Source organism: Danaus plexippus, assembly GCF_018135715.1.
Source record: "Danaus plexippus chromosome 22 unlocalized genomic scaffold, MEX_DaPlex mxdp_27, whole genome shotgun sequence".
Classification (NCBI taxonomy): Eukaryota; Metazoa; Arthropoda; class Insecta; order Lepidoptera; family Nymphalidae; genus Danaus; species Danaus plexippus.
In genome coordinates, this window is record NW_026869855.1 from 3,676,529 (window position 1) to 3,691,440 (window position 14,912).

Here is a 14,912-nt window from a genome sequence, read left to right on the forward strand (position 1 = left end):
TTATAACATGCACGTAGAAAAAGTGCTGTATAGATTTTTATGATAATTTAATATTATATTGCTTCCACATGAGATTAAATCTGAGGTTTGTAACTTTAGTTGACTTTAGTAATTACATATTTAATTTTGCTTATTAAGTAGATATGACTTCACGTTGTTACACCAAAACAATTTTAATAAAAGTAAAGGACCGTATTTTATCCTTAGCTTAAAATGGGGAAATTTTTTCTTAGTCCAGCTGCGGCAAGTAAATGGGCTGTGAAAGTAAATCTCAGTGTTTGAATGGGAATATAAAAATTCAAAGAGAAATCAGACGAGTTGAGGTTTTGCAATTATTTTTATTTAGGAGTCTGATCAAGAAATACTTTTCTTCGATTCAATTTATTTCTGAGGAAATAAATTGTTTTCTTATTTAAGAATCGTAATGGTTATCAATAGATACTCTCTGGTATGTATAGTTGATTTCACATTTTTTTTTTATTATGTTAATTGTGATAATAATTTCGTCATTACGTAGGTACTACCAAAAATAATAAATAGGTTATTATTTATGGTAGTACATAAACAAGCGAGTAAAAAAAAATCAATCAGAATTAGCATTACTTTATAAAAGAACTTAAAAGAGAAATTAGAAAACTATATATTGAGTTAAATTTTATATTGCCGAAAAAAATATAGTATCTAACAAAAGTTTTAAATTGTATCTTAGTTTCCTAGGAATTAACATATTATGATAAAGGGGAATTGAATCGATTTTTTTTTATAGCATAGTGGATTTAGCCAAGAAGGCTTACACATCACGAAACTACCTACATGTATGAAGAAGTACACTAAAATGCAGGAGAAACGCCGTATTAGTTGTATCATAAACTATTTATATATAGTTTTGAGGTAGACCTCGGTATATTATTAGTGGTAGAGCTGGCTATGCACTTATCATTTGGTAACTTTCACAAGTACCCGCATATTTTAATATTCATAGTACCCGCAGATGCAATATTATCATAGCGTAGGTTTTTAATACGTTACTTCCACAGACATTCAGCCCACATTTGGCCTATTCTTAATTGTATTAGTACCTTATCATTTAAGCCTACATCCTAAGTACTAAACATTCTTCTGGTTCGTGTATATTCTTTGTACAATCAAACGTTATGTCAACATTACGTAATACCGCCTCTATGATGTACTATTATATAATAACAGTTTAAACATTACGCATTCTGACAACAGAGCAACACTTAACGATAATTTAACTTACACAGCATTATGCACTTTACAAAATCCCAGACCATTCCAAAAGCTTAAAGTGACATTAGCGCGATCCAACTAATACATTTAATTAGAGCTGCAAGTACTGCGACGATGTCATTATGTATGTATGAAGTGAAGACGTGGCCAGCAAACACACGACCCCTACATACAATGAACCTTCCTTGCCATTTTGACCAACCTAACATGATCCGTAAAGCACATTCTAGTGTTCAAAAATTACTTCGTCCCGAACTCAACCCGAGAGTCATGCGAGTCAGCTTATATCGGTGTTCTACCCTAGCAAATGCAACGGACGACAAAAAGTCGAAACGTGTGGGACTGCAGACGAACCCGTTTCTCCATACATGGCTTTCCTTGGTAAGTCGTTTCCCAACGCACCAGCTCACATAATATTGTTAGCCGCCGATAGCTTTTTATGTTCGATGCATTATTCGATACTCATTTAAAATTCTAACATGATCTTATAAAGAAAGCTCGCCATTTTCAATCGATCCCCTGCTGTCGTCGGTCGTTTCGCTGTTATATCGGGACGAGATTATCTGTGTTTTATTCGTTAAATACATTACGCAAATTCGCTTTGGGAGGTATCACCGGCTGTTAGCGCCCACGCGTTAAAATCGCGGGGGCGACGGCTAGAGGCTTCGCATTCAAACGTGCGCGCGCGGCGGTGAACACACACGCCTATACCAAAAAATAAATAAGAAAAAACTTAGCCCGAGGCAGAAAGCGTTCGGTTATAATCTGTATCCAAGTTCCATAGATAAGTTTTGATTAAAGCCTAGACCTGGATAGTGTTGTCAATGACACGAATTTGTGATCGATATTTATGAATGGAGTTCGATGTGACGTCATGCCTAGTGTTGTGACTGTGTGTGCGTTTAGTTGGTCATTCATTTGTTGACGATGCGTGAACATTAGAATTGAAAGGTGAGTGCTTACTTCATTATTTGCTGAGGCAACACTAAATGACTGTCATTCATTTAAAGTCAAATAGACTGCTGTTTTAAACGAGGCGGTGATTAATGAACTTGTTGCTGGTTGCTTCTTTAAGATGAATAATATTCTTTATCAATAGGTGATTGACATAAAAATTAAATGCATATTGCTAATTAAGGAAACTCTTATTTTTTTTAGTAGAAGCTATTTCGAAAACCAGATTCAAATATATCTTCAGTTTTTTTGAATGTTATATAAACTGCATTAACATGCGAGAATTAGCATTACTAACATTAATTCTAAGTGCTTCAACGTTATTAGTACGTAGAGTAAATTAAGTTGAATGAAATTATATGTGAGTATATAAAAATGTACCGGATATCAAAATGTTTTTGGATTATTGAAATTGGGGACGGTGTTGTCAAACCTTCGTTATGTTGGCAGGTTGTAGCTATAAAATTAAATAGCGTGGGCTACCGATGTCTTAACAAAATTTATTCTATAGAGAGATATGTCGTTCTATTTTGTATGTGTATACATTCACAGAAAATATTTGAATGGAAGCGTAGGTTGCGCATAATGTCGCGATATTTTGAAATAGGCTTTGTGTTGCCGTTACTATGCTTACATCGCCTTTATATGTATGAAAATAGAGTTGATATTTGAATACGATTAAGTAATATTTAATAAATTTTCAAATGATGCCCACAAATTAGTTCTTAAGTGGGTTTAAGTTTGTTATTATAATTATTTATAACACTTTATCGCATACTATGCATATGTTTATAAACTAATGGCAAAATTGTTCTGTGTATTTATAAAAGCTTATTTTATATTGCTATTCTTTTCAATATATGTATTTATGCATTAATTAGAATTCCGTTTGTCCAAAACTACAAATAATGCAATATAATTGTAATAAACACAAACAATTAAAATAGAGATATTTATCATTTAAATTGTTTGTCCCTCTATCATTTAAATAAGTAATAGTTTTTAATTATTATTTTAATTCATCACTTTAATTAGTATTACGCTTGTATTTAGCAAAAATATATCCGTTGCAACCACAATCTCATTCACCCATCAAGTTTTAGACGAAGCCAAAGTTGCTTAACCAACCAAAACGATGCAACCAAAACTACACAGATACATTAACAGTAGTATGAAGTTCAAACGGGAACCAAACTTCGAATAGCTTGCTATATTAATTATGTTTCCACTTTGCGGCTTTCAGTTTGAGTTTCGCTTTTGACATTTTTTTTTTAAATGTCAGCAATTATTTTATTGTGCAAATACCTTGAAATGTCCTGCATGGTTAAGTGTCGATGATATTGCATACATTTTAATAAGCAATGAGTTTATTGGATTTTGATCAATTAGGTGTGAATATATGATTGCGTTATGCGTTATGGAACAATTAATTTCTTGAAAACATTGCTCAATAATACAGTATTTTTGGAATATTTTATTATAAATATATTAGCTTAGCTCCGGTTCCCATTTTTTTACATTTCCGGCTGCCAAACATCTCAATATAGAGTTCTAAATGGAATGAATGAAAAGGTTGAATAATTGCTTGTAAAAAAAAATCTCAATTACATAAGAAAAAAGTATCAGTATCAATTTAGGAAGGAGGTCGTATTGTCGAAATTAAACTTTGAAATTTCATACTGGCATGATTTTATATTAAAACACACAGTAGCGTTATGTACAAGCATTCAACTGCATATCTGATGGAATTCGACTTTCTCAAACTACATAACTACCGTATTTAAAAATTTGCTACAGAAAATAATATTTCTTATGTGTCAAAAAATTATTAGTTTACGGAAAAAAGCTATACTTTTTTCAGACCTTATCAAACGACCAAATCCAAAAATGCCAAATTAAAAAATTGTGTCGACATTCCAAATATTTATTAGGAATTTTTTCAATTCATTGTAATTTTTTTTGTGATTGAAGCAAAAATCCAGCAAGAAACCTCCTTTCAAATATATTTTATTTATTTATTAGACAGATGAAATTAGATAGAAAATATCGCATGCCCCGATACTTAGCAACAAAAATTACGAAACCTCATACTAGATTGAGGTTCAATTTAATATTCAATATGTAGGTGTATGAGTGATTAGCAGCAAATGTGCCAAGAATAACTTATACTATTAGAAAGTATTAAAGATGGATGGATATAAATATATAGACGGACATTTCACAAAAATTTGAAATGATTTTGTTGGTAAACTTTACTAAGCTAGGCCATTAATTACCAGATTAGATGTTGAAGTTAAATTCCTCAAGCACGTCGTCGGTCAAGAGAAGTCGAAAGGAGCAGCTAGTTTTTAATACATCTCAAAGTAATTTAACGAAGCGTGAAACTGTCCCCTGTACCATGTAAGATCCGACTTTCTTATCTGAGTCGCTTTAGTTTGGACGGGCTCCAGGCTAACTTGGGTCGCATTTTCCACTCCGACGACGTGAAGTGACAAGTAAAAAGATGGAGACTTTTGTTTTTAATTTGCTTTCTATGGATGAACAATATAATGTTTACATTACAGAGTCTGATAATAAACCAATTAGTATTGGTCTGCTAGAAATATGTTTACACTTACTCAGAGGCAATTTATAGCGAGTATTGATTTAATTTATCATTCTACATAAATATGGCTTTGATTAATGTAAGTTTAATTAATTATTTAAGATAGTGTTCCATTTATCATGTGTTTAAAACGCAAACGATAAACGAACCGGAATCATAATGAAGTTAAAATTAAACGATATTTAGTCATTTTTTATTTTAATCTATGAATATAAGGCATTATTTTTAATTGTTTAGAATGAAATTGCTTGATATATGTAAAATTTTCGCGTGTACACATCTAAACGAAACTAAGTTTTTCGTATACTATGCTTTTTTTTATATCTATATTTCCATCTAGTCTGTCCGTGATCACTGTTGCTGTAAAGGAACCGAAACGTTGGGATCATGTATAATGGAGATATAAAAAAAAGCATAGTAGAAACCCATTAAACTTAGTTTCATTTAAATGCTTCAAATTAGTTACTAATTTTGAAATAAACGTCTTTTCTATATCTATACTTTGTAAATACCAACTTAAGTATCAAGATGAGAAATTATATTATAACAATATTTAGGTGGGAAAATAAACAAATAATGACAATATATTAAAATATAATATAAAACAAAGAACATTGTTAATGAAAAATTATATAATTAGTTCGAATTCAAACGATTACTATCACCTGACTGTATAGCACGAAAGTTAATGTGATTTGTTTTAAATAAATAATCACCAGTTAATTAAGATGGATGGAGAGTTTTAAAATTTAAAACCATATTAAAGTATCGTCGTTTTAATCAAGAACGCATATGGTATATTAATAAATTTGTATTGTAATTTATAATATATGTATAAACGGTGCATTATAATGCTTTTAATACAAATGAGACGTCGCGATAATATATTGAGCTATGACGTAATAGTACAGTCCGTAATATCATTTTGTGAGTCCGGTAGTCTTAGTAGAATTTTATTAAAGGCCAACGATACAATCATGTCTGAACATGTTTATACATAACTTTATAATTTGGCTGGATTATAAAGGAGCCTACACACGGGGTTAGGCGTAATAATTAACAACTATTATTAAGGTTCATGCCGCTTTTATTATCTCGTAACGGTGTGTTACCTACTCATCCCGTGTTCAGCGGGGAAGTGTTTAAGTTTTTGGACATAACTTTATAAGAAACTTGATGTATGCCGCATGGAAATAAGACACATGAAAACATGTTATTTTCGATATATTACTCTACTATCGTTATATATTTCACAGCCTCATTATCTGTAAATGTTAACAGTTAGGTAAGATGTGTGTGCAGATTATTATTCATAAAACGTATGTTAAATACGAATTACGCGAATGGTTAAAGAGAATGGGTTAATAATATTTTGTTTATGATCGGCGGACATTCTGATTGTCAGTGTCAATGCCAATGTATTTAAATTAATAAAAATAAAACTGTATAATTAAGTAACTAGCTCATAATTCAAAATATATCATTGTTGCCTGTATAAAAAAATATATACAAAAGGTGGAGTGGGTAAGTTACAAAAGATAGTATCACCATTAAACAAATACAGTCTCTATTAACTGTATGGACACTAACTTACCGTTGATCGCACGCATCCAATTAACTCGTCCTCGGACAAAAATGTTTTATACATTAACCTGGTGTCACACTGATATAATAAATTATAATATAATCTTTGTTAAAATAATTTACAGGTATGATCCTGCCTTTAAAAATAAAGCTATCAAGCTTTGTTTCAATTGTTTGTGTGAGATTAAGAGATTTTAATTTTATTATTCCATTTGAAATTGCGTTAAAGTAAAACAAAGCTATTTATAGCATAACATCCTGCTTATATGTACTTTTCGTCTTATGAATTATGTACTTTTCTAGGGAAACATCAATCACACACAATCTTCATACATTTTATGATGTTTAACTTATCGTTTATTGATTACTTTGTAATGCTGAGGTTCAATAATTATCAATGAACAGTTGGGTTAGGTATAAAAATGTAAATAACCGTGATGTCGTTCCGATAAAGTAATTTTATAACAAGTTGCCTTTTTAATGAATAGACCAATAGAAGCAGAAAAAGCAGAATCGACTATTTATTTAAATTATGTAAAATCTTTCTAACAACTTCTAGTCTTACACACAGTCAGTTTGTTTGTCAATCAGATAGTTAGTTACTGAGACAAATTGAGATACTGGTATTTCTTTATGACAAATGATGAACACGTAAATTTTAAAATAATATTATATGTATGGCAGATTCTACTGTAACCAATAAAAATATATCCGCACACACGTTGTTATGGACGTCTTCATTTTTTTTAAATTATATTTTCACATGTCTTTTATTTGTTTCAATAACAATGATAAGAAAGTGATGTTTCTACTTTATATGTTCGAATATAACATTCAGTACCCAAAAAAGGTTTAATACAATCATTACCCTTGCATTAATTATTGACACAAAAGTCACGAAGTTAGGTCCTGGATTCCATAAAAAATTTTCGAAGCTAGATCCATTAAAAGTGAAATGTTTTTTAGACTGAATAGAAGGCTCTTTAGTAATCTTTGTAACAAAAACATTCTGTTTCGTGAAAATGCAAAACATCTCGCGTTTTAACACATCTCACATGCATAATGAGTTAGTCGTATATACCCCGGTCATGTTTATTTACTATGTGTGTAAAATGCTACTGTCACTATGCAAAGTGATTTTAATGCCTACTTTGGGTCGGATTATTTTTAATAACTATTTTATTTTATATATTTTAGTTAAGTATATTTGTCATCTGTTTTATTCGCAATAAAATTACGTAATTATGACTTTCTTCTGCGATCGCTTACTATATTTTCGGTGTTTTCCAAATATTTTTGACTTTTAATTTAAACAGATGATTATATAAGGGATAATTTAAAGACTTTGTTGGTAACAATAACAAAGTAAATTGAAAATCTAATATGGCAGATGTCTCCTGACTGCTATAATTAAGTCATTTAATATTCTTTGGACACTTCAATATTTCCTAAATTAAGTTATATTTGTGAGAATTAAAAACATATCTTTTTAAGTTAGTATATAGTTTACTAACGAGGTAGTCTGCTGGAATTAACTATGGAGTTAGCTTGGTTCACGGTCCCTATTGTCGGTAAAGGTATGGTCGATCGCGTTTTGTTCACGCTCCGTGGACCCTAACGTGTTCTTTTGTATGTAACATATAGAAATCTAATACAAACTATGCTACAATGTATGCATTCTACATTTGTTGTATTTAACAATTAAATTTTTATGTTTAAAATCCTTGTTTTTTATGTCGTATAGCGCTTTGTTTGTGACATTCTCATATAAAATTAAAATAAATTAATAGATCATGTTTACAATTTGATTCTATATAAAAGAAACTCTTTAAGGAATAGCAGGCATAGAATATGATGACATGAATAAACGCTTCCCGGACTCAACAGTACGGAGAATATCAATCTACCTCCAGTTTAGTACTATTCGATAAAGCTAAGTCCTTTATATTTTATCGGTGCGTGGGTAAAGCATTGATGATTCACTCAATAAGTTTCACCTTTTGTGGAAAATTATAAAACACATTGTCCTCTATAAAATTTATTCGATTTTTAAAGCTCACGAGTCTAAAAATAGTTTTTTTTTGAATGAGGAAAAGATATATATATATAACCTCTTTTCTATCGTGTATTCATATTTTTTATGAATTTTTAACATTCAATCTGACTAATTTGTTCATTTGTTCTTAATATATTTTGATGGAATATCTATGCAAATATTTTGCTATAGAAAAATATTATTAAGCTTTATACGCAAAATGGTAGTAGGAATATACACTTATATTAGCATTGTGTTAAGTAACGTATATGTCGCAAAATTAATACCGAAACAAAAATCTGCAAGTCAAAGCAGGTACATTATTAGAAGTAATGAATAGTAACAGAAATAAAATCAATAAATAGTTTGAAGAAAGAGTAATGCCGTAATATGTATAAAATAATAAATTATCTTATACCAAAATGTAATATATTTCAATTGAATAACAGGTTCAGACTCATGAACGCATCAGACACGTCCAATCAGTACTGTTGCATCCCACACAGAAGATTAAAAGATAAACACTCACCTAATGTAAGTGTTGCCTCTACACCTGCTGAGAAAGTGGAGTTCTTTGACATCGAGGGTTCCTCAATAAAATATTCACAATATTTAATAATAGTTTTACTCGTTTTATTGTGTTTTTTAGGCAACGCGAAATGTCTTTTTAAAAAACTATGTATGAGATATTAAGAGGAGACTTTACTAAGTATGACATTTTAAGAGGTCTGTGGAATATGAAATAGACTTATTTCTTTTATATAATATAACTAATGATGTGAATGAATGTTGAAAATATATCGGATATATGTACGATATTAATTAAGATCCATTTTTCGTGGATACAGATCCTCATTATTTTAGCTAATTGCTATCACCTGCCACTGCGTCACAGAACATGTTTGGACCTTTCTTTAATTTCATAGTTTCTATTCGGATCTAATCCAATGTTTAATTATATGTGTTTAGTAATATTCAATGAACTAAAAGATAAAATTTAATGGATCAAAATCCGGATATGTATAAGGATACGGAAAAGGAAACGTCAACGGACATCTGTTACATATACATATATATAATTAATACCTTCAAGGTATATTAAGTAAGAATGCAAATACATATTTTAAAAGTATAAATAAAATAAAAGCGTGCATACTATTGTATATTTTCATTTATATGGTATGTTTTCTGTGATTTTCTACAGCTAGTTCGTGCCTGTGACTTCGTCTTACCACCAGTGACTGACAGAGACAGTTAATAATCATAATACCTTTTGCATAACTCTCAGTAATTAATACAGAAATATTAAAATAGATTTAGTCAAATAAAAATTGACAGACAAACAGCAAATAGATTATTCATTATTATTTTTCACAGTTGTTTTTATATGTATGTACGTGCATTCCTTGTTACAAACCTTCGTCGTATAGTTATATTTTATAAATGCTAACACTTGCTTATCTCCTAACTAAAACATGTTTAATTCTAGAACATAATGTATGGAATTCCATGCATTCTTTCAAGATGCCAGTAAAGCGTAATCGGGAAACAAGATTAGCGTTATAAATGTAAAACGAAATTCGTGTTATATTCAAATATTTGTTTTTATTAACAGTCATAAAATATGATATTTCGAAAATATTGACCTACAAATATTATAGGTTGATAGAGATTAAATATAAGTTGAATCTATAAACACTTAAATGATTTTCAGTATCAGATTTGATGAAATTCAAAAGAAGACTGATTAATAATTTTGTAAAAATCTTCCTGATATTGAATTAAATTTCTATTCATAATCATAATGTTAACGAATTTACATATTATAAAACTTATTATATTAACTAAATAGAAATTAAAACAGTCTTATTACGTGTCCATTATTGACAATGACTGACGATGGACGCCCACGTGTATGTGTAAATTGGTTGCCATCAACAACTGGTATTTGGGTTAAATGTTCTTGAAAACAACTACTTTACATAAAGAAACATAAGTTATTTATGCAATAATTAATATATATATATATATATAGATATATAGATATATACTATATAACGTGATAAATATATGCGATAAACATATAATTAAGTTAACTTATTTACTATAACAATAAATTTAAAGTACTAAATGACATAACCAATTGAATAAAAAAAAACAAACTATTTAAATATTCTTAATTACTTAGTTTGAAAATTTTATAGTTTAAAAACAGTCACATCAAGTTATTCAATGCATATGTTTTTCTACGCGAGTAAATCCTTTCATTTTGAGGTTTTCACTTTTTAATTTTTAGATATAGCTGAATATGTTTTTAAAACTATTCTTCGCAAGTCCCTTTCATTTGATGGCATTGTTAAGTGCATTAAAGTAACGGGCCCGCCGTTTTAAATATGCCGCAATGAGGGATTAAGAATGGCATAAATTATACCATACATTGTCGTCCAAAACTTACTTTCAACCGGCTAAACCTATCTATTTAATAATTAACAACTTACATAAATAGTCACATTCTATGAATATTATCTTATGGATTTTATAAATACGTCTTTGTGAGATTGTTTAAATGGATGTTTGGCGATTTGTTGCTCTTATAAACAAAGACAATTTAAAGGATTTTGATGAAAAATAACACACATAGATAGACACCACTGCTGGTTAATTTTAAATCAATTGTTTTAACACATTTTATGCTTGTCTCTCTGAGTTTTATTTGGAAGTAAACTTGGACGGAAACACGCGACAAAAACTAGGTCACATATAAACATTGCAAATAAGGTAAAATAAAACAAAATCTTCTTTGAAAGTTTATAAAAATAAGTCCCATTCTTCAAGGCGTTTATACATGTATAAAACGTCTCTACTGTCATTTACGTTCGTATTTTCGAAGTTTTTATCAGTTAACGGCTGGTATGTTAGCCCATAATCGTCGATTAGAGCTACGTTTTATGTGTTATTGTTATCTTAGTTAGCATCCTTCATTTCGGCAGCTTCTGTCGTTCAAGTATTAAAACAATGTATTTTAATTAGAAACGTCCAAAAAATATATAAAAGAATTTTCCTTGAAAACTTTTTTTTAGTTTTCAACCTTCATCTTTCTTAATCATGTAGAAGTTAGTACCTGAAAAATTTCTTTAATGTCTCCATTATATGTAAAGCCTTCTAAAATTATAAGAATTTCGTTTTGGTCTTTATGTACATAATTAGAAATGATAAGCGTAGCCTATAACGTGGCACCTATTATCAGAATTTGATAATTTCTCATGCCTTTATATTAAAAAAAAGGATTAACTTATATTCCTGTGTACTAATATGAGTGTGTATGGTTGTTTCTGTTATATATAAAAAAAGATAGATTTATTTTGATGAAACTTTATACAATTTTATTTGGGCCATAAAAGCGTATGGCATAAAGGACGCCAATATACACTTACTAGAAATAAAGTGCCCTTTAAGGGGCTACTCGGAAAAAATATCTTTCAATGAAATACAATAACAGTACTAAGCTGCAAATAAAATTTATATAATTAGTTTCTACCAATATTGATTTAAAGGAATTTGTGTTTATCATATGATTTAACCTTACAATATCTTTAATTTATTTGAGATATTTCAATGTAGCACTGGCTGGGAATAGGATGGAGGCTCGATTTAGTGTATGTCTGTTTTCTACAACACCCTTAATTAGTTTTAAACTGCTTTTTCAGAAAATGTGTACAAATATAGCTTAAACATAAGACATATTTTATTTTATATACATCATATTTGATTTCGCCCTAACAAACATGTTTACTCTCCACATCATGGAAAAAAAGCAGTTTAAAATAGTTTTCTACCATTAGCTTTTCCTCCATAACCCACTTTATGTTATAAAAAAGAAGTAAGAGCCTTAAAAGCCTCCATTGTTGTTCAGAGACCTTATTTTCAAATATGTAAAACAAGATTCTGTTGAAGCGAATAATATTATAGCTAGTTCACTATAGAGGGAGGGACTACTTATTTGTTTTTCATTCAATGTAAACATCCGATAATGAGTAATCCCATTTCCATTGCGGGTTTCAATTAATGTGTATAAAATTCATTGATTATTAATTTGTGAGTGGTTATGTCCTGACCGCGTCCTAATTGGAGTAATAACATTTATATTTATATAATTATTCTGTTATTATAGTATAATATATACATATATATATATATATATATATATATATATATATATATATATATATATATATATATATATATATATATATATATATATATATATATATATATATATATATGTATATATGTATATTATTGCAGCGTATATATAGCAGATATCAAATTAGTTATTGCTGTGAAAAATATTTATTCAAATACATGAAATATTTTTTCACGTTTTAAATGTAAATTCTGAAACATAAAATTCACGCACAAAGCGAAGTATCTGTTTTTGATTTCAAAATAATTAGCGTTTCTCAATTATATGATTATTTACATTTCAAAACAATGAATATTCTACTAATTGTAAGGGGTAATCTTCGGAAAGGCGGAATGGATTTAAAAAAAAAACTTATTTTGACTGTTAGATTACTTTCTGGGATTAAAAGCTCGAAAAATTTAGTAGAAAGCGAAAATTTTTTATCTTAAAAAATATAACAAGTATTTTTATTTATTTGTAACTAATAAACTAAATATTTTAACAGTGTGAACGTGAAAATACTACATAGAATTAAAATAACTCACCATTTTACAGTTTATGCAAACGAAACCATGGTTCAAAAGCTAGTGAATAATACAACTATCATATATATGTATATATATATTTACGCTAACTTTTTGGAACAGAGATAATTTTACGTCTTGCGTCTAAGAAACATTCTTATGAAAGAAATTCACATTTGGATAAACAAGGTCTAATATCTGCTCATTGTGTTCTCACATCAAATATTGCGTCTCTTTGAAAGCTTCGTGTTGGTCTTATTAATTAAAATATTCAAGAAATATTAATGTTAATATAATAAAGCTTGTGTACGTTCATTTTAGTGTCATTATTTATAAGTGATAATAATAATATATTGCTGTAAAATGAGAGATTTCTTTGTATGTTCGTCCTTTACTTTAATGTGATGTTTGGTCGTCGCTTGGGAGTATTCCCTAAGCAAGAAATGTTAGAATCATATTTTCGTTTTTATTTTTTAAGAGCGATAATTCATATTAAGAGAGACATGTAATTGGACGAAACTTTCGCGTTTATTCATATTAAAATAGTTGTTCTGGCTTTAGCTACTGTAAATGAATGCAAAATTCTATATTATGCTAAATAATAAATAATGTTCGGATTCTTTACCTTCTATTAGTTTGTCCATTCATTTTACATCCTTCATATTGCTTACATCTATATAAATATGATAACAGTTTTGAACAAAAACGCCAATTCACTATAAAACAATGGCTTGTTCAGTACAAGCTGTTTGAGTTGAGTTTCGAGGACAACATGAACTATGAATTCCGTGGACTATGTACCGTCATACATATTAATATTTTATAATTTAAACCAATACTTTAATTTGACTTTCTTTTCTTACTTTATACTATCGTCCTAGGATGTATCATTTATATGGATAACAAAATATTTTGTGAAGACTGATTCATTCTGATGCGTATTGTTATAGGATCTAAAATTTAATTTACTTTACATGAATATGTTTAAAAGTCAATAAGATCTGCCTTGATATAATAGCATACTTCAATATAATTTTACTTCATAGCAAGATTTAGGACAGCATCTCTAATCGAGACAACAATTACGTATTAATACATGTTAAAGTTTTTTGAAATCAAATTCCATATTATTTACAACACCAAAATAGTTTTGTGACTAGTCATACAGTTTTAAAAAGAATAAAAACAACAGATTTCGGAATTGCGGCTGTATACGACAAATTCAATCGTTTATGAATAAAATTATTGTAAAAGGATATATTTTTTTGTCTAAAACCATATAAGTGACAAATTACTTGTGTTATTTTGAAAGTAATATTAAAATTAGTAAGTCATAAGTCATAACTCGTGGTGGCCTAGAGATTGAGGGCTCGTATTTCGTGCATGAGGGAGCAGATTCGAAACCTGGCAAGTACTAATGTGATTTTTCCGAGTTATATGTACTTTCTTAGAGTGTTTAGACACCAATGACAGGCGGTGAAAGAAAACATCATGAGGAAACCTGAACTTATAATGTCAAATTATAAGTTTGAAATCGCAAATCCGCCTTGAGCAAGCGTCGTGATTAATGCTCTAACCATCTCCATGTGAGAACGCCTTTGCTTAGCAGTGGGCACTAATAGGTTAATGATGATGATTAAAATTAGATTTATTTGATTTTTGGTATACGAGTACAATCAAACAAATAGGAAAGGGATTCATAGAAATCTCAATCCAAGTTTGTACGAATTGTGACTTAGCACAAATTTGCATTGTCAACTTGGTTAAGAACAGTTT

The 14,912-nt window shown here is 29.3% G+C and overlaps 1 protein-coding gene across 1 annotated transcript in view; it reads left to right on the forward strand.

Moving 5' to 3' along the window:
• The first annotated feature begins 1,781 nt into the window (after positions 1–1,781).
• Positions 1,782–14,912, forward strand: part of LOC116773564 (TLR4 interactor with leucine rich repeats-like) — a 52,474-nt gene continuing 39,343 nt past the window's right edge. The window contains exon 1 of the mRNA XM_032666042.2: positions 1,782–2,202. The gene's annotated coding sequence lies outside the window, so the exon portion shown is untranslated. The remainder of the gene's footprint in view (positions 2,203–14,912) is intronic.